Raw genomic sequence first — 24879 nt, forward strand, 5'->3', positions numbered from 1 at the left:
TTAGAATTTCTTATAATACAAAGTTTGCTTTACTATTCCAATAAAACCACTTCAAAACTCCTTCTGATTCCCTCAGTGTCCATAGTGGACATCTGTGTTTTTACCTGTCGGACATCTAATCTTGCTTCTTCTGATCATAACATTTCAATTTTGCTTTGAGAGAATATCCTTTCTTCATTCTTGCCCCAGGTAATTGGAGAAATAAGCCCACCCTCTGATTCCAGAGCTGGTCTTCTGAGTTAAGTGTGGCCAATCAGTGTACACTCCTGGCTACAGGGATGGCCTTTTGACCCGGGACAGGCTGACAGGTGAGGTGATGAAGCTCTAGTCAACAAGAACTCTACCAGCGAAGTAACATGTGAGAAGTCTAAGCAATCTTGGCCTTGGCACAACAGAGGGAACAGAGGCCCCATGTGAAAGCTTAGACTATGTTCATCCAAGCCCACCACCTTTCCAGAGAGGAAGGGGTGCAGGGTTGTGAGCTGAGACCCAACACCCCGGAGCAGTAGGAGCCTGGAGGTTGACAGGGAAGAGGCCTTCCAGAGGAGATGCAAGCTCCTCCACACTGCTGCTGCTGTTTGGTCACTGAGTCGTGTCTGACTCTTGAGACGCTATGGACTGTAACCCGCCAGGGTTCTCTGTCCATGGGAGTTCCCAGGCAAGAATACTGGAGTGGGTTGCCATTTCCTCCTCCAGGAGATCTTCCAGACCCAGGGATGGAACCCGAGGAGAGGGCAAAAGGACGAGGAACCAGCGGTTCTCTGCTCTGCCCCTCCCACTCAGATCGGTGAGCCTCCAGGTAGGCCACCAAAGTGGGAGAGGACAGCTTTGAAAAGCTGGATTGTCTTAATAATCAAGAATGACAAGGAAGTAACAGAATCTAAACTATTGCCAAGGACCCCCTACATAGTGAGAAAGTTTCAGTTTGTGGGGCTAGAGATTGGAAGATAAATAAAGCGGGTTCGTGTTTTACCCCAGAGTTAAGATTGTCAAAAATGTTCACCACTAATTTACAATAATGGCAGAATAAGTACCAAGAATCGTATTTTCTCCTGAGAGTAGGCGAGCTGCCCTGCCCTTTCCTGGAAGGAAAACAACAAAATATCTGGAGAGAAGGGACAAGAAAGAAGGGGGAGGGGTGGGTGGGGGAAGAAAGGTTGGAGGGAGAGAAGAGATTTAAAAAGTAACATCTGTGGCTAAACTTAGTCCTGAGCCTTGGAGAAAATAAGGTGAAAGGAAGGAATGGGACGGGGTGAGGGTTACGGGTGCTCAGCTGGCTCCAATTACAACCTAATAGAGAACGAAACTGATTGGGCAGTCGTTTCAGGCTTAATAAAAGAACAGCCTTCTTGCGTTAATCTAGTCCGGGCAGTCAGAGAAGCTGAGTCCTCCCGGAAGGCAGACGTAGAAAGGTGCCTTGTGTTAATGTTATTTTTAGGTTGGAGGTGGCGATGGTGGTGGTGGAAAAAAAGAAAAGCAAAAGAACACTTCCTTTGTGCTGTTTAACAGAAAAGCTCTCCTTCTCGCCTCAAGCTCAGTAGACGCTACCTAGTGGGCAAATGGCAGACTCGCACTCAGCCGGCAACCGTGGCCAGCCCAGGTTTGATATTTCCTGTTTACCTTGCTTCACCTACGAAATCCAGAGGTGTAAATGGTGTGTTCGCCTCTCAAAAGCTGCCCCTTACTTGGGTAGAGGCAGCAGATGATTCAGGCTAGCAGAAAGTGGCCCAAGAGAGCCAGAGAGCCCTGAGAGCTGGGGTAGACACAGGGGCCTCGGTGGCTGCCAGACTCAAGACAGGACTTGGGAGCCAGAGAGGCTGAAGACTGGCCAGGGCTTACAGCTAGCTGTGGGCAGCAGGAAGCTGAGGGTCCGGAACCTGGGGTGCCTGCTGAGGCAGGTTGGAACTCATTGGTCCTCAAGACAGAGATCTGACATTTAGAAGGTCATTGTTATTCAAGGCAGTGGCACCAGCCAGCAGAAATACAGTGGAGAGATTCATTCTAGCCAGGGACCGTCAGTTCTCTGGCCCATTCTGTAGTTTATACCACTGCGTGTGCATCCTGGGCCTGGAGAGAACTTCTGGGGCCCGTAGGAGCATGGGCTTAAGGAACGTTTCAACCAGTGTGAATTGAGGTGTCTTTTTCCTGAGTTGTAGTTGACATACGACATATTAGTTTCAGGTGTACAACGTAATGATTCAAAATTTGGATTTATTGTGAAACGATCACTGCAATACGTTTAGTTAACTTGCATCATCATAGATAGTTTAAAAAAACTGATAAGGACTTTTAAGATCTACTCGCTTAGCAGCTTGCAAATAGCACAGTATTATTAACTATAGTTGCCATGTTGTACGTTATATCCTCATGACTTTTCTAGAACTGGAAGTTTGTACTTGTGACCCCATTTACCCATTTTTCTCACTCCCCAACCCCCAACTCTAGCAACCACCAATCTGTCCTCTGCAGCTGTGAGGTTAGGAATTTTTGTTTTTGCTTTTTAGAGTCCACATATAAGTGAGATAATATGATGTTTGTCTTTCTCTAACTGACTTCACTTAGCATAGTGCCCTCATGTTGCATAATGTCCATCCATGTAGTTGCAGATGGTAAGATTTTCTTTTTTATTGCTAAATAATAGTCTATTATATATATATAGTATATGTGTGTGTGTATATATATCACATTTTCTTTATCCACTCATCCATCAATGGACATGTAAGTTGCTTCCATGTCTTGGCTGTTGTAATGCTGCAATGAACATGGGAGTGTATTTATCTTTTTGAGTTAGTTTTATTTTCTTCAGGTAAATACTCAGAAGTGGAATTGCTGGATCATATGGTAGTTGTATTTTTAAATTTTTGAGGAACCTCCATACTGCCTTCCATAGTGGCGTGCAGCCACTATTTACATTTTATTTACATTCCCACCAGTAGTACACAAGAGTTCCCTTTTTGTCATTTCCCCACCAATACTTGTTACTTTTATCTCTGATGAAAACCATTCTAACAGGTATGAGGCAATAGCTCATTGTGATCTTGATTTGCATTTCCCTGATGATGAGTGATGTTAAGGGTATTTTCATGTGTTAACTGATCATCTGTGTATCTTCTTTGGAAAAATGTCTATTCAGATTTTCTGCCCATTTTTTAATTGAATTGCTTGCTTTTCTGCACTTGAGTTGTATGCCTTCTTTATATTTTTTGGATATTAATTCCTTATCGGATATATTATTTGCAAATATTTTCTCCCACTCAGTAGGGTTCTTGTTCACTTTGTTGATGGTTCCCTTTATTGCACAGAAGCTTCTAGTTTGATATAGTCCCATTTACTTATTTTCCCAAATATTTTGTTGCCTTTGCTTTTGGTGTCAGATCCCAAAAATCCTCACCAAACCAGTGTCAAAGAGTTTGCCACCTATATTTTCATCCAGGAGTTTCATGGTTTCTGGTCTTATATTTGAGTATTGATTCCATTTTTTTTTAATTCCATTTTGAGTTAATTTTTGGGTATGGTCTAAGATAGTGGTCCAGTTTCATTTGAATTGAGTTTCTGGTGCTCACAATCAAAAGAATCCTAACTAATACATCTACTCAGTCTTATTGCAAAGGACTTTGGAGAGGGCCAGTGGTCAGAAATAAAGTGGCAGTAAGGCAGCAGTAAACATGATCTACATCTACCTGCCCAAATCCCCTTCTCAGGGACAGTCCTGTCTAGACTATCTTGATGAAGATGTGGATCTAAGCATATTGTTCCAACCCTGAGCTGTCCCGGAGCAGGTGCTTGATCCTAGGACAGTCAAGATCGGTTAGGTTATGCTACCTTAAGGAGTAACACCCACATTATTAGTGGTTTAAAAGAACATGGAACAGAGGGAGGAACATGGGCTTATTTCCTGATCACACTCCCTGTCCATAACATGTCATGTTATGTTGTCCTCAATCCAGGAGAGGTTGAAGGGGTAGTCACTTATTTTAGAGCATTGCTGGTCACTGCAAAACAAAAAATGAAACAAAAGCAAGAAAATGGCTGACATAATACAAGGGATTGAATTGTCAGATCAAACATAGAGGGATCATTGAGCCTACATGATACTAAAATGTATTAATAATTCAAAAGATACAGGCGATTCTAAGATATAAGTGAACATGGAGGAATTTGGGACTATCACTACAGTTCTCCCTTTCTTTCTGGGTTAGAGGATATTCTTGTTTAGATTTAAAATCTAAATCTAGGTTTTAAGAAGGGCACCACTTGGGAAAAAGGAGCCTTTCAACTAAGAAATATCTCCAACTTATACTCCAGTCATGACATAGCTGATAGACAGTTTTCCACTGGGCCATGCCCCATGAATGCATATATTCCAGATTTGTTGATGATAAGCAACCAAACAGACCAAGTACCTCTTGTTAATAACATTCTATACATGAAGACTCTCCATTATCTGCCATTAGGAGGTGTGTATAGCACACTAATAAGGAATAATTTCTTTGAATTGCCCCCTGCTACATGTTGGTATCCCCAGAAGGAGAATAGATTCAAGCCAGCTGGTAATCTTTTCCTTTGTGGTGATAAATCATGCTTTGATTTTTAAAAAGTTTCCATCTGCGTATTAAGCATATCAGTTGTATTTGCATTTCAGTGGCCAAAGCAGGTCACATGGCCGGAATCAAGGGGGTGGAAAGTATAATCCTTCCTTGGGGAAGGAAACCAGATATTGCTAAACAGTGATATAGTCTACCCACAGGCAGCCAGTGCAGATCAGGAAGGGGGACCCTGATGTACAGCTTTCCCCCGTGGCTCAGACAGTAAAGAATCTGTCTGTAATGCGGGAGGCCTGGGTTCAATCCCTGGGTTGGGAAGATGCCCTGGAAGAGGGCATGGCAACCCACTCCAGTATTCTTGCCTGGAGAATCCGTATGGACAGAGGAGCCTGGCAGGCGACAGTCCATGGGATCGCAAAGAGTCAGACACAACTGAGTGACTAAGCACACACAAGGTATCGCTAACTGCTGTAACAGATAACTCTCAATTTCAGTTACTTAACACAAAGAATACTTATTCCTCTTTCTGTAAAAAAAAATTTTATGACGTGTGGCTGACTTACAGTGCTGTGTTAATTATTTCTCTTTCATATTACAATTCTACATGATGTGTGGTAGGCAGCTTTCTACATGATAACTCAGAATCCCAGGCTCCTTCCATATAATTACCCTCTCTGGTAGCCTCAGAGTTCTCTTCTAACTGGTTCACAGGAAAAAGGAGTGGGGTTGCTGGATCATAATAGTGATATTGAGCATCTTTTCTTGTGCCTATTAGCCATTTGTATTTCTTCTTCGGAGAAATGTCTATTTAGGTCTTCTGCCCATTTTTCAGTTTGGTTATTTGTTTTTCTGTTGTTGAGTTGTGTATGCTGTTTGTATATTTTGGAAATTAAACCCTTGTACACATCGTCTGCAAGGCTGACCATTTTATAGGCTGACCTTTCGTTTTGGGGTTTTTCGTTTTGTTTTAAGGTTTCCCTTGCTGTGCAAAACCTTGTAAGTTTGTTAGGTGCCATTTGTATATTTATGTTTTTACTTATTTTGCCTTGGGAGACTGAACAAGTCCTAATATTCTTTTTTTTTTTAAGTATACTTGATTCATAACATTTGCCAATCTCTGTTGTATAGCAGAGTGACTCAGTTATAGACATATAGACATTCTTTTTTAATATTCTTTACCACTGTGGTTTATCACAGGATATTTAAGTAACTATCCTATTGTATAGCACAGGAGAGTGTATTAAGTATCCTGTCTGAAACCATAATGGAAAAGAATATTAAAAAAAGAATATATGTATATAACTGAGTCACTTTGCTATATAGCAGAGATTGGCACAACACTGTAAATCTATTATACCTCAAAAAAAAAGGATATTATGATTTGTTCAGCCTCCCAAGGCAATTACTGTAGGACCTCACTGTTTATCCATCTTATATGTAATAGTTTGCGTCTGCTAATCCCAAACTCCCAGACTCTCCCTTTCCCACCCCTTCATTTTGTAGTTGGCTCATTTGTGCAATGTTTTAGGTTCCACATATAAGTGATATCATGTAGTATTTGTGTTTTTCTAACTTATTTCATCAGTATGATGATCTCTAGTTGCATCCATGTTGCTGCAAATGACATTTTGTTCTTTATGGCTGAGTAGTATTCTGTTGTATATATGTACCTCATCTTTATTATCCATTCATCTGTTGATGGACATTTAGGTTGTTTTTATGTTTTGGCTTTGTGAGTAGCGCTGCTATGAACATTCAATTCAGTCCAGTTGCTCAGTCATGTCCGACTCCTTGCGACCCCATGGACTGCAGCACGCCAGGCCTCCCTGTCCATCACCAACTCCCAGAGTTCACTCAAACTCATGTCCATCGAGTCGGTGATGCCACCAACCATCTCATCCTCTGTCGTCCCCTTCTCCTCCCACCTTCAATCTTTCCCAGCATCAGGGTCTTTTCAAATGAGTCAGTTCTTCACATCAGGTGGCCAAAGTATTGGAGTTTCAGCTTCAACATCAGTCCTTCCAGTGAATACTCAGGACTGATCTCCTTTAGGATGGACTGGTTGGATCTCCTTGCAGTCCAAAGGACTCTCAAGAGTCTTCTCCAACACCACAGTTCAAAAGCATCAATTCTTCGACGCTCAGCTTTCTTTATGGTCCAACTCTCACACCCATACATAACTACTGGAAAAACCATAGCTTTGACGAGATGGACCTTTGTTGGCAAAGTAATGTCTCTGCTTTTTAATATGCTGTCTAGGTTGGTCATTGCTTTTCTTCCAAGAAGCAAGCGTCTTTTAATTTCATGGCTGCAGTCACCATCTGCAGTGATTTTGGAGCCCCCCAAAATAAAGTCTGCCACTGTTTCCACTGTTTCCCTATTTCCCATGAAGTGATTGGACCAGATGCCGTGATCTTAGTTTTCTGAATGTTAAGTTTTAAGCCAACTTTTTTACTCTCCTCTTTCACTTTCATCAAGAGGCTTTTTAGTTCCTCACTTTCTGCCATAAGGGTGGTGTCATCTGCATATCTGAGGTTATTGATATTTCTCCCGGCAATCTTGATTCCAGCTTGTGCTTCATCCAGCCTGGTGTTTCTCATGATGTACTCTGCATAGAAGTTCAATAAGCAGGGTGACAGTATACAGCCTTGACGTACTCCTTTTCCTATTTGAAACCAGTCTGTTGTTGCATGTCTGGTTCCTGCATACAGATTTCTCAAGAGGTAGGTCAGGTGGTCTGGTATTCCCATCTCTTTCAGAATTTTCCACAGTTTGTGGTGATCCACACAGTCAAAGGCTTTGGCATAGTCAAGAAAGCAGAAACAGATGTTTTCTCTGGAACTCTCATAGGGGTGCTTCTATCTTTTATAACAGTTTGTCCAGCTGTATTCCCGGTAGTGGGATTGCTGGACCATATGGTCATTCTGTTTTTAGTTTTCTAAGGAACCTCCACACTGTTGTCCATAGTGGCTGCCCAAATTTATATTCCCACCAACAGTGTAGGCGAGATCCCTTTTCTCCACACCCTCTCCAGCATTTATTATTTATAGATGTTAATGGTGGCCATTCTGACTGGTGTGAGGTGGTACCTCACTGTAGTTTTGATCTGCGTTTTTCTAATAATAGTGATGTTGAGCATCTTTCCATGTGCCTACTGGCCATCTGTGTGTCTACTTTGGAAAAATGTCTCTTAAGACCTTCTGCCTGTTTTCTGATTGGGTTGTTTTTGTTGATGTTGTTGTTGTTGTCCTAATATTCTAAATGGACATCTGTTGATGTCTTCGATAACCCCCTGCCCTGGAAAATGATACTGGATCAATGTCTCTTGTTTCATTCATGGACTTTCAGCATGAGGTTTGAGAAGGTGGGAAACAACAAATAGTTGTAGTTTTGAAGTTTTCATTTTTACTTTGCTCCTTGCTAGTACCTTGAAACAGATGGATCCATTCAAATGAAAATGAAGTCTAAAAGTGATTTTTATTAAAATTAACATTCAGTTTAAGCTCTCCTTTATTCATTCCACAAATAATTATGGGAATTCCCTGTAAATAGGTTGTATATGTGACATAATTCATAGTCGTTTGTGCTCTACCAATTACACTGAAATTATAACAGAAGTTACCGCAGAACCTCAGTAATCATTATGATGTAATTTGCAGTTTTCAGATTTGGGAGCCTTTTGGAAGCTGAAAGTAACTAGCCAATTGTTTTTGAAGAGTACAGTAATGACTGTTATTACTGAGAAGTTGAATGAAGCTCCTTTTATGCCCTGAAGATTACTTGATAATTATACTTGATGGTGTCATTAAAAAAAAAAGTAACCAACACATAAATAGATAGCAAACTATAATAACCGTCCAATAATGTGGGCCAATATCGTTGGCTGTGAAAATTAACACGCTCTTGCATTGTTCTTTATTTCTCTAATGGGAACACCTGCCTATACAAGCACACTTAATTAGATGCATTGCCTTGACTCTTGAATGGCATTAGACAATCAGTGAAATTAAAGGGAAGATTTCTGAGATTTTGTTTATCGTGTGAAAGCACAATAGGCCACCAAGACTCAATTAATGTGTCAGCTTCCCTTACCTCACCCGAAACAAACCTGGCTCTATCCTCCCTTCACAGCTCCTTGAATATGGAGCCCACACCTACCACCATTTCCTTTCAGTCATCTGACCTGGACCGGAATGTATTACTACGGCCCACATCTCAGAAATCCTGACTTTCTATAGATGAAGCCCATTAAAAGATTTTTAGCTTGTAAGTACCCAAAGCCAGTATTTTTCCTCTGTTTTTTCTCCTTTAAAACCAAGCTGTAGTAGACTTTCCTCATTTTTTATTTGGGATATAATATATTTTTATTGTATATATTTTTTCCATTTTTTGATTGACATGTAGCTGATTTGCAGTATTTCATATGTACAACAAAAAGACTCAGTTATACACATATGTATTTATTCTTTTTTAGACTATTTCCCATGATAGGTTATTATAAGATATTGAAAATAGTTCCCTATGCTATACAGTAGGACCTTGTTGTTTATTTTGTTCCCAGACATTTTTTATGCAGGAAAACATTTTTCTCATCCAAAACTGGCTCTGGGTTGAAGTGTTAGGGATTCAAAGCTTGCTTTCAGTCCCATTCACTTTCTTTCCTGCCTTCCCACTCCTCTCACCTTTATACCTTCAGGGCACATATGAGCAAAGCTTGCTTTTATGATCGTCTCTGGTGCCAGGCCCTGTGCTATCTTTACTAGTGATAATTGTCCTGTAAAATTTACTTCTAGGGAGTGAATAAAAGATTCTCTCCCAATCTTCAAGTACCTCAATCAGGGTGAAGTCACATAGCTTCTGAAATCTGATGTCAAGTTACTTTTTTGCAACTCTGGTATAGCCAGTGAAACTGCCCACCATCCTCACTTCCCTGCTGGAAGAATGGAAGTTCCTGCCTGAAAACACCCCAGTGACAGCATTCAGGTTGAGTCTTTGGTGCCCTCATTTTCCACAGCAGCTATTCCAAAATAAAAGCTCCTGCCTTTCACTGATAGGTTGCCCTGGGAACCACTTTAGTACATCTATTACAATTTTTGTTCATGTGCTGTGTGGCTGCTGGTATTGGCTCCCATTTCTAGTTTTAATAAGACTTATACTAGCTAGCTCACTGAAACAGCCCTCTTACATTTTTTATTCAACTGATTAACTCCAACTGTTTGATGACTAAACCATTTTATTTAACATTCTCCAAAAGTACCCAATAAAATGCCTCATGAGTCCTTTTGGGGGGCCTTTTTAATGAGCAAGAGCTATTATACCTTTCAAAATTCTTGTGATCAAACTCATCTACTTTTAGAAGGCTCCAGTTGAAGGAAACACTGTCTGTAGAAAATCTCCTGCCTGTGTGGGATGACATGACAGAAAGGCTGAGGCTTCACACTACTAGGGTGCCACCCAGCTCTCCTTCTCTCAGGAAACTCCTTCACCCCCTTTCACAGAGCTGAGTACTGGCAGCCGTGTTTATACTACAAGTTCCCCACTATCTGTCACAGCTGCCTGGGCCTGAGGGGAGCATCTAACCAAAGTCAGACCAATCCAGATCTCTGTCCCAGGAATTTGGAACTCAGCCTGAGCACTTAGTTGGTCTGTGTATGTTTTGCAATCTCAAGAGCAGGGGCTGGGGTGGGAAGTGCATGCTACCTGCCACCTTGTGGACAACGGAAGCAGGAAAGCCAATCTGAAGAGAAAGGGGAATGAAGTGAACAGGGCGTCCCAACCCTTGAGCTCATCTCTGGCTGATGCTCTGCTTCACTTCCCTAGGGTTCCATGAACTCCCCCTGCAGCCTTATAACAAAGCCCTAAGTTCTGCTTCAGCTGGCCTCTTATCATAGTGTAGGTGGTACTTTTAAAAATGCATCCACGACTTCTTTGCTACTCCTCCCTTCTCATGGTGAAGGATAAATTTCCTCCCCTGAAATGTGGGCTGCAAAATAGTGACTCACTTCTAACAGAGAGAATGGGGTGGAATGGAGAGTGTAAGACTTCCGAAACCAAGTCACACAGGGCCTTGCCACTTTGCTGTCTTGCGTCTCGATCACTCTGGAGGATCCAGGAGCCAAGTCTTGAGGACACTCAAGCAGCTCATGGAGGGGCTCAAATTGAGAGGCACTGAGGCCTCCCACTCTCAACTAGCTCTTCTCACCTGCCATCTAAGTGAGCCACTTTGGAAGTGGATCTTCTAGTCCCAGTCAATTCTTGGCCAATGCTTCAAATAAAAACTCATGAGATTCCCTAGCCAGAACTGTCCAGCTAAGCTTCTTCCAAATCTTTGACCCACAGAAACCGTAAGGATGTGAGTGTTTATTGTTTTAAGCCAGTAAGGTTGGGGTAAATTGTATGCAGCAGCCTTCAAGGCCCCACACTATTTGGGATCCCTCTCAAACCTCTTTTCTGGCCCCTGCTGACCTTGCTTTCTGTGCTCTAACCACATATCCTCCTTACAACCTTCACCCTAGTATTTCCATTGCCTGAAGTCCTCTTCGCACAAAAACACTTTCTCATCTTTTAGGTCTTAGCTTAAATGACAATGCCTCCAAGAAACCTTACTGAGACCTTATCCAAACTATCCTTCTATCCCATTCCCTCACAATATTCTGTTCTCTGTGTTCATAGATGTTTACTATAACTTATGTGTTTATTTGATTTGGAGTTTTCTTGTTGATATTTGTCTTTCCACTGTAAGAGGGCCAAGCACACAGTAGACTCTCAGCAGTATTTGTGAAATAAATACTGTAAGTGAAATGGGTTCCATTAACTATGACTAGAGAAGGAAATGCCAACCCACTCCAGTATTCTTGCCCGGAGAATTCCATGGACAGAGGACCCTGGTGACCCATGGGGTCGCAAGAGTCAGACACGACTTAGCAACTAAACCACCACAAGGAGGCCTTACTAGTGGCCCAACAGATAAACCCTGGGCCAGGGGACCCAGATTCTGTTTCCTTGTTTTCAAAAAGCCAAATGCCCTATCCAGGCTGTTTTTTAAATTTTCTCTCTCCCAAGATATCTTTAGGATAGGTAGATATCACCTAAGAGGGCCCACAAGCCCAAGGAGTTACTTGTCAGAGGCCAAACAGATAAAAAGCATTGGACAGACTGGCAAGATTCTTTCTGAGAATCAAAAGCACCAGCTCTGACAGGATGCTCTGGCAGCTCCCTCTTTCCGCCATAGACTCAGCAAATCTGGCTTTCCAGCCATTTTCAGAGCAACAGGTCTGACGCTCATCCCAGTGTCAGAATGATCTCGATTTCTGCACCTGGCATGAGGCTCCCTAGCTCTTCCCTCTCCTGCTTTGCTCCCTGAGGCCACCGGAGGGCGCTCTTCCCTCGTCCCTCTCATTCCAGCCCCTCCCGGCCAGGTCACGCAGAGCCTCCCCAGGGGCCTCACTCTCCTGTGTTCTCAGACTCAGTAGTGCCAATAGCACTGGCCCACAGACTCCCATCTCATGTCTCTTATTTACCTAATAGGATATTTACAGCTTCAGTAAGTATCTTTAGGGTCACCCACAGGTAAGGTGGCTTTTCGTCACAAGTAGTTGGTGGCTCAGATGGTAAAGAATCTGCCTGGTTCCATCCCTGGGTTGGGAAGATCCCCTGGAGAAGGAAATGGCAACCCACTCCAGTATTCTCACCTGGAGAATCCCATGGACAGAAGAGCCTGGCAGGCTACAGTTCATGGGGTCCCAAGAGTCGAACATGGCTGAGTGACTAGCACTTTCACTTTCAGCCAGGACATACAGCAGGGCCTAAGCCCGAGGAGGACACGGATGACCTCAAAAAGCGTGGCCGCTTCATGGGCAGACCCCATAGAGTATGCGGATGAATAGATAGCCACAGCTACCCCTCATCCTCTGTCTTTCTCTACCCCCCACTTTCCCAAGACCACTGGTCTCATGCTTCCTCTGTCTGTCTTTTTCATTCTCAGCCAACTTCCTCTGTTTCCGTAAGTTCTACAAGGCTCAGCCTGTACCTCATTTCTACAGGAGCAAATACCACAGCACCCACAGCTCACTGACATTTCAGCTCTAGTTTTCCAGACAGTTTGTGTGAGAATTCAGATCATATTTTCAAGCCAAGTTATGCCAATCAGGGAGCAGTGGATCATCTCCACACGGAGGCATCTGGGGCCATCAGGGGCTGGGGGCAGGGTCCTCCGCAGGCTGTGGGCAAGTGTTCTTCCAGAAGGGTGAGGGGTGGGCAGGCCTTCTTCAATGTCATTTCTCCACCAAGACCTGCCTCTCAAGAGGAAAAGTGTGATTTGAGGGTCACCCAACAGCCTAAATATCTACCCCATCAATCTTTGGAATTCAGGGAATTTTCTCCAGAAAGAAAAATCCTGATAGTGGAGGATGTGTTACACAAGCACAGTTTAGTGTCTAGCAAAATGGGACTTTGGAGGCCAGGGATATCTAACCTCACTCATCTCATGTCAGTTTGACAGCACTGTATTATGAAGAACTGTGCCCTCATCATTCTGTGAGGTTTAGTTGTGAGGATGTGCTGGCTATCTACCTGGATGTGTTGAGTCACTCAGCATCATTTCTTTGGGGAAACCTACCCTTTTCTAGTCAGTGCAGGACTGGGGTGTCCCTTCTGGTGACCTGTCCCTTCATCCTCAGAGGTGAATATACAGTTGTGACTGAATCTATTCTAGCCTGTCCTCAGTGATTGGTGCAGAGGTGGATAAGCGACCCCCGCAGGACCACTCAGAGTCCTTTCTCTGATAGATATGTCCTGTTAAACTAACAAACCCTGAGGCTGCCAGATGCCCTCTTCCCCATGGCATGAGAAAGACTGCAGGGCTGAAGACAAGGGTGGTCCTGTAGAACAGGGGTCCCCAACATCTGGGATCTAATGTCTGATAATCTAAGGTGGAGCTGATGCAATAATAATAATAAAATGTGCAATGAATGTAATGCACTTGAACCATTCCAAAACCATCCCCCTCCCCATCCATGGAAAAATTGTCTTCCATGAAACTGATCCCTGGTGCCAGAAAGGTTGGGGACAGCTGCTGTAGAGCACAGAGATGGAAGAAGAAGGAGACAAGGAGGGAGAACCTTAATAATACAGTTTGACCTACTGGATCTAACTATGCCCAAAGAAGCCTTTTTTCCTTTTTTCCCCTCAAACTACCATACCCCCACTCCATTATCCACAGTTTCTCTGTCTGCAGTTTCAGTTACCCATGTTCAACCTCAGTCTGAAAATATTAAATGGAAAAGTCAAGAAATAAACAATTCATAAGGTTTAAGTTGTGTGCCTTTCTGAGTAGTATGATGAAGTCATGCTGTCTTGCTCCATCTGCCTGGGGTGGGAATTCTCCCTTTCTCCAGCGTATCCTGCTCAGTAGCCACTTAGCCATCTTTGTTTTCACTGTGTCTATGTTCAGGTCACTCTTATTTTACTTACTTATAAGTTCCCAAGCACAAGGGTAGTAATACTAGCAGTTTGGATCTGCCAAAGAAAAGCCTGCAAAGTGCTTCAAGTGAAAAGGTGAAAATTATCCACTTCATAAGGAAAGAAGAAAAATTATTATATGCTAAGGCTGCTAAGATCTAGGTAAAAACCAACCTTTTCTCCATGAAATCATGACAAGGGAGAAAAAATGTAGGCGGTTTTGCTGTTATACCTCAGATTGCAAAAGTTATGGCCATCATGCATGATAAATGTTGTTAAAATGGGAAAGGCATTAAATTAATACAGTAAGATATTTAGAGACCATATTTGCATAGCTTTTATTACAGTATATCATTGTAATTGCTCTATTTTTATTTAGTTATTAATCTCTCTACCTAATTTATAAATTAAACTTTATCACTGGTGTGTGTACATAGGGAAATACATAGTATTGTATATAGGATTGGGTACTATCTGTGGTTTCAGGCATGCACTGGGGTTCTTGGAATGTGTTAATATCCCTCAGAGATGAGAGACTACTGTAGTTTGAGCTGAATTTCCTGTCACATGCAAGTTACAGAATTCAAACTAATAATCGCATTCATTTTACAGAGGAGACTGGGAGCCAAGAGAGTAAATGATTTGCCTACGATCACTTATCTAGTTAGTTATATGGCCAGTCAGAAAGTAGGTTCTAAAAGAATGTGATATGAGCCATCTCTCCTTGCTGGGTCAGAGAAAAAGACCCTGTTTAAAGCTATTTGGCTTCAGTCATTAGCTCTCTCGTTTCATATCATTAGAAAATTTGATAAGCATCCTATAAATGTCTAAAAGTGAAGTTGCTCAGTCGAGTCCAACTCTTTGCAACCCCATGGACTGTACCCTACCAGGCTCCTCCATCCATGGGATTTTCCAGACAAGAATACTGGAGTGGGTTGCCATTTCCTTCTTCAGGGGATCTTCCCGACCCAGGGATCAAACCCAGGTCTCCTGCATTGTAGGCAGACGCTTTACCATCTGAGCCAAGTCTAAGCCACTGTTAATATTCTTAAATAAAACAAGATCCTAACCACAGAAAACTCCCCCCATAATGACAATGACCCATTGGCCAATCTTCTTTTGAGACAGTTATTTAATTGCTTACTAACCCACAAAGTATACTATTTCGCAGTCTGCACCCTTGCTGCTTAAAAAGTAGAGTCAGGACTTGGACACCACAGTGGAGCCCGTGAAAATGCAGATTCTCAGGCCACTCCAGACCTTCAGAATCTGTGTTTTAGCAAGATCCTCAGGGAGTTCACTGCACAACAAAGCTTGAGAAACATGGATCTTCCATACCTGAGGATCCTTACCTTAACACACACACACACACTTTTGCCATATGCCTTTTAAAATTTAATGAACTCATACACACACACCCTTTGTCTGAAAATCAGGCAGCCCTTTTGCAATAAGGAATTAGTTTGGTGCATCATTTTCTTGCTGAACCTGTGTAAGCACATATTGGAACCTTCCAATAAACCATAATTTTAATAGAAAGAAATATTGTTGAGGCTTAATGCCAAAATGCCAGGACTACAGATTAGAGCATCTTTTTTTTTTTGACTTTTTGAAAAATGGAATCATATTTGCTCATCTCAGACCTTTCCAAAACCATCCCTAATATTCCTCCAAAACATTCTTCACAGTTCCTTAAAGATGGTCAGAGGGGTTCAGTGATTTCATTTGTATTTTCAATACTCTTGCACTTCTCCGGGTCAGGTCATTCAGGCTCATTTAGAGTGTCTAGGTCAGTGGAGTTCAACCCTGGCTGCACATAAGGGTCACCCAAGATAGCTTTAAAACTACCCATGCTTGAGCCCCTCCACAGGCCAATTGAATCAGCTCAGCAGGGCATTTCTTTTTTAAGCACCCCCAGGTAATTCTAATGTGTCACCAAGGTTAAAAGCAATTGAATATAGTGGGTTGTTTTTTTTAAAAAATCTAACACCCAGGGCCTGCAGAATCAGAATCTCTGTGGCTGAAGTTCAAGCATCAGTAGTTTTAAGCCCCCCAGATAACAGTCAGGTAGAGCCAGGATAGAGAACCACTGATGAGAAACTGTTCTCAATTTAAGCCAGATACTATGCATATTCTTCTGTATATGCAGCCTAATCTAATCCAAACTAATGCAAGTAGGGTTCACCATGTGGATAAATTCCCCAGGCATCCTTGAGCCCTCCTAGCCCAAGGTCCCTTGGCTAGCAAGGAAAAATGATCAATTCAAGGAAAAAGCACAGAAGACCAGTTCAGGAAAAATATATAGCTGCCAGATCAACTCAGTAGATTTTATTGTTATTGAGCTGAAATATTCCTCTAGCCAGTGCAAAGATGTTAAGATGGCCCTTTGCCTGACCAGAAGAAGATGATTTTAAATCTGACTGGATTCTGGTCCAAGTCCCTGGAGGAAGCTTAAGGGAGGCTGGGAGTAATAGAAAGAGGCTGGGTGGAGGGACAAGGGGAGGCTGCACCACCTAAGAGCTCTGCCACATGTAGGCTAATTACCCCCTATATAGATATAAAGATGTGAAGATGTAGGGATCAATTCAAAGTGTCACCCCGATCCCAAAGTTGAATTAGTGAGGCCTCTCGATGTCACCTCGAGAACTAACCTCATGGCAAGGGCAACACACCTCATTGAGAATCTCTAATTACTTTTTTTCTTTTATTGATCTTGGCTGATCTATTCATTGGTTCCAACCTGCATTGAATGGAAACTGGTCCATTTAGTCTCCTCGTGGCTGAGGAGCTTGCTTAATTATTCTTGCTGTCTAGTTCATCACCTTTGAGCATTCTCTATGAAAGATGTCACTGACACCTCAGAGAAAGGAGTCCTTTATAGTACAGCATTTTTCTGGAGAGAATTTCATCTGCCGCATGGGAAAATACAGCTTGTCAGGCAGACTGGTGGGGCATTTTTTCATGCTCTGAGAGTTTTCTTTCAGCTGTTCAGTAGGCTGTGGTCTGGGTCATTTTCAAGATCTACTGAGCGCCAGTGAATGGCTGTGCCCACAGACCCGGCTGCATAAGCCACACAGCCCTCCTGTGGCAGTGGGCCCCCTTCAGAGGTCCCGTGTCGCTTTAAAAAGAGCAGTAAGCTGCTGCCCCGGGTTCAAATTCTGACCGACTCTGCCCCTGTGATATTATGATGTATAGTAAGAAATATTTATGTTGGTCTCTGCCCCTGGTTCCTGACACAGTACTCCTGAAACCGTTATAATTTCCTGGGTAATAGGAGTGTCTTTTGTTCCAGTGAGGCAGCTCTGGATAGGCTCCTGGATGAATGCTGGTTATTAGACAGACCAAGCCATGATTAGAAGCCTGGAATTATCAGCCCCCACTCCCATTCTCTTGAGAAGCAAAAGGGATGCCTATGTGATGATGCTACCGAGTTCATAGAGTTTCCAGGTTGGTGAACATATCCGCATAAAGAGTTGATGCACTGCAGCTCCATGGGGATACAGACTCCTGTGTGTGGGAACCCCCCAGTCCCCACACTTATGTATCTCTTCATCCGGCTATTCTACTGTATCCTTTATCATCTCCTCTAAGAAAATGGTAAACATGTTTCCCTGAGTTCTGTGAGGGCCTCTAGCAAATTAACCAAAGCTGAGGAGAGGGTTATGGGAACCACTTACTTGTAGGCAAACTGGACAGAAGTTGTGAATAACCGGGGACCTACTACTTGCAGTTGATAGGTGGGGTGGCAGCAGGCTCGCAGGACCACACCCTTAAAAACCAGTGGGAACTGATGCTGTTTCCAGCGGATAGTTTCAGAATTTGGTTAAGTTGCTGGACTCCTGGCTCACATTGCAGAGAATTGCTTGGTGTGGGGGAAAACTTCCGCAAATTTGGGGACCAGAAGTGAAGTGTTCTGTGTAAGAGTAAGAAAAAAAAGAAAGAAAGTGAAGTCGCTCAGTCATGTCCAACTCATTGCAACCCCATGGACTGTAGCCTGCCAGGCTCGTCCGTCCATGGGATTTTTCCAGGCAAGAGTACTGGAGTGGGTTATCATTTCCTTCTCCAGGGGATATTCCTGACCCAGGGATTGAACCTGGGTCTACCTGCATTATAGCTAGACGCTTTACCACCTGAGCCACCAGGGAAAATTGGCAGGAGAGTAAAGAAAGACACAAGAGTAGGGGAGAACTGGGTTTTTCCTGAGACAGAAAATTGGGTAGGTTTTTCCTTTTCAGCCCCTCACTCTGACTTGCCCCTCACTTTCGAGCAAGTCAGTTAACATCGCAGGGCCTCAGTCCACTTACTTGTAAAATAAGAAAAGAAAATTTAAGAAAGCTTTCAGCTTTAAAATACTGTTACTTACAGGGCAGCAGTGGAGAAACAGACATAGAGAATAGACTATGGACACGGGGAGAGGGGAGGAGAGGGTGAGATGCATGGAAAGAGGAACACGGAAATGTATATTACCATATGTAAAATAGATAGCCAACGGGAATTTTCTGTATGGCTCAGGAAATTCAAACAGGGGCTCTGTATCAACCTAGAGGGGCTTGGGTGGGGAGGGAGATGGGAGCAAGCTTTAAAAGGGAGGGGATATATGTATACTCATGGCTGATTTATGTCAAGGTTTGACAGAAAATAGCAAAATTCTGTAAAGCAATTATCCTTCAATAAAAAATTAATTTAAAAAACTAATTTTATAGTATTTTATAGTAGATTTTATTTTTATTTATGTTCATTTATTTTATAAATGAAAACATCTATTTTTTTTCACTGCACATGACCAATTATTTTTTCTTACTTAAATAGCACTGTTTCTTAATTAAATAGTATTTAAATACTAATTAATGTATATATTTTGCCAGAAAGAACACATACACATTAGCAGAAAGATTAAACTGTAAATCTTCCATATTCTCACCACTCTTAATATTTTGTATATATGCTAATAGACTTTTATCTAAGCATAAATATGTTAGAAATATATTTGCAAAATCTGATCTGTGGTCTAGATCAGATAGATCACATCTGATCAGTGGTCTACTTTTTCACTGAAGACAATATTTAAAACATCTTTACTTCTCAAATATATACACATATATATTTATATGGTAATGATCACATAGTATTCTAAAAAAGTAGCAAATTTTAACCAAATTCCCATTTTTTGCTACTGTAAATACTGTTGTGTTGAACATCCATGGATATACACTTTGTCTCATTTCTTTTTCCTTAGGAAATTTCCTAGGAGTGAAACCCCTGAGTTTAAGAGTAAACTTCTTTTTAGGGATTTTTATACATAAAATACATTATACATTTTATACATAAAATTATCCTCTAGTAAATTGTATAAATTTACATACCTCAAACAGTAAGAATTCACTTTCCCTCATTCTGTTTACTTTTTGTCTTTCATGCTGTGCTGTGCTGTGCTTAAGTTGCTTTAGTCGTTCCAACTCTTTGCAATCCTATGGACTATAGCCCACCTGGCTCCTCTGTCCATGGGATTCTCCAGGAAAGAATACTGGAGTGGGTTGCCATTCCCTTCTCCAGGGGATCTTCCCCACCCAGGGATCGAACCCACACCACTTATGTCTCCTGTGTAGGCAAGCGGGTTCTTTACCGCTAACGCCACCTGGGAAGCCCTTGTCTTTCATAGGTACATCCTATTACTGGTAATTTAGCATTCTTTGATAAACAATAGGATCTGCTCTTTTTGTGTATTTTTCTTGGACATTTGTGTGTTTTCCCTAGAAACCTTTCTGTGTCCTTTGTCCATTTTCCCCTTGAGACTGTCTCTGGACTCTCTTATGCATAGGCATAACTGCTGCCCCCTTAACATGACAGATGGATAAGACATGACAGGTGAAGGGGTGAAGAGGAGGGAGTCACCATGGGAGGTTTGGAGCTAATGGATAGGCCCCTGTGCTCCCCAAAACCTCATCCTGTGCTCTTACCCACTGGGTAGCCCGCACCAGAACACAGAGAGGGCATACACAAATAATGCCCCTAAAAATGTGGGGGAAACTGAAGCAGTTTTCCAGGTGTCTAATGGAACCTGGGCTGTCACAGCAGGGTCAGGGCACTGGAAGACCCAGAGCAGTTCAGGAGCCATCTTTGCGAAAAAGTCATCAGAAGAAACAATGAGTAATGGCGTGGGGTTGGGTGTCTCCAAAGTATCCAGCTGCATCACTGAGATCCACCATACATTTCTGCTTTTGTCATCTGATAAATGTTTGTTGAGCATTTCCTTTGAGCCAGGGACTGCCCTTGCCAAAATAGATAAGTGTCCAGCAGAACTATCATTACTTATGTAACTGTTTGGTCTTTGTTTCTTCAAAAGCATTCCATTTTCAGCATTCAGCAAACTAGGAGTATTTTGTTTGAAATAGGACCCATAATCAGAACAGTAAATGAAATAGGGTCTGAAATGGATGGAGAGGGACCCCTTCTCCAAAGGATATGTTGTTTGTATAAAACCAGGTGATTAGACAGGACCTGGAGATGCCAGGAGGATTTGCAACAATGCTTTCAATGGTTTCCTTGGAGCCAGAGGAAGTGATATTACCCTTAGTATAGTGTTGGTTGCTCAGTCGTGTCTGACTCTTTGCGACCCCATGGAAAGTAGCTCGCCAGGCTTCTCTGTCCATGGCATCCTCCAGGCAAGAATTACTGGAGTGGGTTGCCATTCCCAGCCAACTTGCCAGAGGGGAATATGTTTTCGCAAAAGGCAAACTTATCAAGAGTTTGTGCTGACTGGTGATAGAAATAGTATTAGCAGTGGTTGTGGAACATCTATTGGTTTTTACAGTGATGTGCATTATAACTTTTTAATGTGAAATCTCCAGACTACTGACATGAGAGAGATGGAAACTTGTGGATACTCCTTGTGGCAGCTGTTCAGTAATTCACTATGGCGGACTCAGATTTCAAAATCAGTACAGTTCAGTCCCTCTTTCTTGCCTGCCCCCAAATACCTGGTGCAAAAAAAAAAAAAACAATAATTCAGTTACACGGAGTATCTCAAAGGTATGGAGTAGTGGAGAAGGAAGTGGCAACCCACTCCAGTGTTCTTGCCTGGAGAATGCCAGGGACGGGGGAGCCTGGTGGGCTACCGTCTATGGGGTCGCACAGAGTCGGCCACGACTGAAGCGACTTAGCAGCAGCAGCAGTACAATAAATAAGTCCCACATTTCATGTGTCCCTGTGTTTATAAGGCAGGTTTCACCTTTCACCCTGGGCTTGTCACTTGCCAGGCCAGTTCTTCCTTTCTGTGTGTTTTATTCTATATAGGGGTGTGTGTGTTGTCGGTTGTTTCTGACTGTGACTCTGTGGACTGTAACCCGCCAGGCTCTTCTACCCATGGAGTTTTTTAAGTTGGTTGCCATTTGCTCCTCCATGGGGATCTTCCAGTCCCAGGGATTGAACCCACATCGCCTGCATTAGCAGGTGGATTTTTTTACCATTGAACCACCAGGGCCAGCGGCTGAATGCCACAGCAAGCACCTTCCAGGCCAGGAGATGGGGGTGGGGAACAGATTTTGCAGTATCTCTAGCCATCTTCCAAATAAATAATTGCCTTTCAGGAACATAGACCTTTGTTTCAGCAGTTCAGGAGAATTCATTCTCGGTAGAGAAAACTCATTTGCTGGTGACAGTGATTCAAGCTGCTAACTTCACAGAGAGTATTGCAGGAGCCAAAATCGTTCTCAGTTATGGAGGTCAGAGGTGAGGCAACTGTGCTTACAGGGCAAAGCTCTTTTATGGATTCCCTTGGCTTCCTGCTTTCTTCTTTACAGCAGATTAACACCCAATGGCCATTTCTTAAAAAAAGAAAAAGTCAATTCCTCAGTTTAATTAACTTCCCTAACATAGTATTCACCACCGCCTGCCAGAATCCAGATGCCTAACTTGAGATTTCATAATACTTGATTTCAGTTCAAGGTAAATCACGGCTGTAGTTCTCTAAACATTGTCTCAGGGCTGTGGGGACAGGATCAGGCTTGGACTTAACCCTTGGTGAGCTCATGTAAGCACTCCCTTGTCAGTGAATTTTGGAGAGCCTGAAACTTTTTGTTTTGGTTTGACATTTTGCCTCAATTTCATGGTCAAAGCTTTAGGATCAGTCTTCCTTCCCTCTCCAACACATTTGCTGCCAGCGTGGGTTTTGTTGTTGTTCATTTTAACACACTGTGGGGTACTTCTTCTTGCCTCACTCTTTGAATACCAATAAACAAATGTTTATTGAGAAGCCAGGGAGCATGGTTTGCTTTGTACATTTACTGAGTAGCTGTGGATTTAGACAATCATATGCATTTTTATTCTTTTATTATAGCTCTTCTGTGTTATATGGTAGAGGTAATAAACTATAATGGCTTGGTGCATGAATGCTACATCAAATTGCCTGGGTTCAAATATAGCTCTGACATCTCACGGGTGTGTGATCCTGGGAAAGTTAATTGACTGCTCTGTGCCTCAGTTTCCCCATATATAAAATAGGAATAATGACAGGATCTACCTTGGGGTTGTTCGTAACTTAGCTGACAAATGTAAAGCAGTTAGAATAGTGCCCTGGCTTATAGTATACCTTCGTAGTACTCCTCATAGTGAGCATTTATTAAAGACTATCACTACTGAAAGATCAGTATTTCATTGAGAAAGGAGATTGTAAATTGTCTACAACTAATTGTCCTGTCAACTATGATTCATCTATTACTTGTTTTGTGCAAGGTATGATGTGAGTGATGAAGCCACAGAGGTGAATCTTACGTAAACTCTGCCCTCGAGGTGGCTGGGGATTTTGCACGTACATCAGAATTGTGTGATGCGTCGCTGTGTGAAATCCCGCTGCTGCGCCAGCTAGGCTGGGGCCAGTCAGGACCTGGTGCATCTGTGAAGGGTCACAGGGCTCTGATAGCCAACTTGCTATTTCCTTTAAGACTTTCTAAATTACCTCACCTTTGTTGGTGATATCTGCTCTTGGGGGAAAAAAAAAGGCCTGGGGCACAAGAAAAGAAACAATTCCTACTGACCTTTAAAAGGTGTTATTGTATGTCACAGATTCTAAGGCGAGCATTATTTTTTTAACCTTTTTGTGCTTCTGAAGTCGATGCAGCTAGAAAGCTTTGCCGTTGCCTTTTTGTGAGCAAACGTGGTCAGAAGAGCTCAGCTGTCTCTTTAATTGACTTACGTACATTGTCAGTACCATAAGACATGAAATTTATCGTTGTTCAAATGCCTTCAAATAGATTACAGTATGATTTAGATTAAAAGTTACTGTATAAATGGAAAGGCACAGAAACAGAGTACTGTAATATATGATTTTTAAAATTGCACCTAGGGAGAATAAAAGAGAGCTTTCACTGAATACAAAACAAATTCTAAGTGCTAGGAAAGCAAGGGCCATAGTTTAGTTAGCAACATTCTCTGTTTGGCCTTAGAGTACAAAACAAAGCAGGTCAAAGGCTAACACAGTTTTGCAAAGAGAACACACTGGTCATAGCAAACACCTTCTTCCCACAACACAAGAGAAGACTCTGGTCAATACCAAAATCAGATTGATTATATTCTTTGCAGCCAAAGATGAAGAAACTCTATATAGTCAGCAATACCAAGACCAGGAGCTAACTGTGGCACAGACCATGAATTCCTTATTGCCAAATTCAGACTTAAATTGAAGAAAGTAGGGAAAACCACTAGACCATTCAGTTATTACCTAAATCAAATCCTTTACGATTATACAGTGAAAGTGATAAATAGATTCAAGGGATTAGATCTGATAGAATGCCTGAAGAACTATGGACAGATGTTCATGACATTGTACAGGAGGCAATGATCAAGACCATCCCCAAGAAAAAGAAATGCAAAAAGGCAAATGGTTGTCTGAGAAGGCCTTACAAATAGCTGAGAAAAGAAGAGAAGAGAAAGGCAAAGGAGAAAAGGAAAGATATACTCATTTCAATACAGAGTTCCAAAGAGTAGCAAGGAGAGATAAGAAAGTCTTCCTCAGTGATCAATGCAAAGAAATAGAGGAAAACAATAGAATGGGAAAAACTAGAGATCTCTTCAAGAAAATTAGAGATACCAAGGGAACATTTCATGCAAAGATAGGCTCAATAAAGGACAGAAATGGTATGGACCTAACAGAAGCAGAAGATATTAAGAAGAGGTGGTAAGGATACACAGAAGAACTATACAAAAAAGATCTTCATGACCCAGATAATCATGATGGTGTGATCACTCACCTAGAGCCAGACATCCTGGAATGAGAAGTCAAGCGGGCCTTAGGAAGCATCACTAGGAACAAAGTTAGTGGAGGTGATAGAATCCAGTTGAGCTATTTCAAATCCTGAAAGATGATGCTGTGAAAGTGCTGCAGTCAATATGCCAGCAAATTTGGAAAACTCAGCAGTGGCCACAGAACTGGAAAGGGTCAGTTTTCATTCCAATTCCAAAGAAAGGCAATGCCAAAGAATGCTCAAACTACCGCACAATTGCACTCATCTCACACGCTAGCAAAGTAATGCTCAAAATTCTCCAAGCCAGCCTTCAACAGTATGTGAACTGAGAACTTCCAGATATTCAAGCTGGATTTAGAAAAGGCAGAGGAACCAAAGATCAAATTGCCAACATCCATTGGATCACTGAAAAAGCAAGAGAGTTCCAGAAAAACATCTATTTCTGCTTTATTGACTATGCCAAAGCCTTTGACTGTGTGGATCACAATAAACTGTGGAAAATTTTGAAAGAGATGGGAATACCAGACCACCTGACCTGCCTCTTGAGAAACCTATATGCAGGTCAGGAAGCAACAGTTAGAACTGGACATGGAACAACAGACTGGCTCCAAATAGGAAAAGGAGTATGTCAAGGCTGT

At 42.3% G+C, this 24879-nt stretch overlaps 1 protein-coding gene across 2 annotated transcripts in view; it reads left to right on the forward strand.

The window, feature by feature from the left end:
* Positions 1-1318: 1318 nt before the first annotated feature.
* Positions 1319-24879, forward strand: part of GORASP2 (golgi reassembly stacking protein 2) — a 71420-nt gene continuing 47859 nt past the window's right edge. Inside the window, exon 1 of one of the 2 annotated variants that reach the window (XM_086357637.1) lies at positions 1319-1600. The gene's annotated coding sequence lies outside the window, so the exon portion shown is untranslated. The remainder of the gene's footprint in view (positions 1601-24879) is intronic. The other variant, XM_086357644.1, reaches the window with a different exon arrangement.

The sequence above is a fragment of the Bos grunniens genome, chromosome 2 (genome assembly GCF_055505025.1).
Source record: "Bos grunniens cultivar Pamir isolate PY7600 chromosome 2, Bosgru_T2T1.0, whole genome shotgun sequence".
NCBI lineage: Eukaryota > Metazoa > Chordata > Mammalia > Artiodactyla > Bovidae > Bos > Bos grunniens.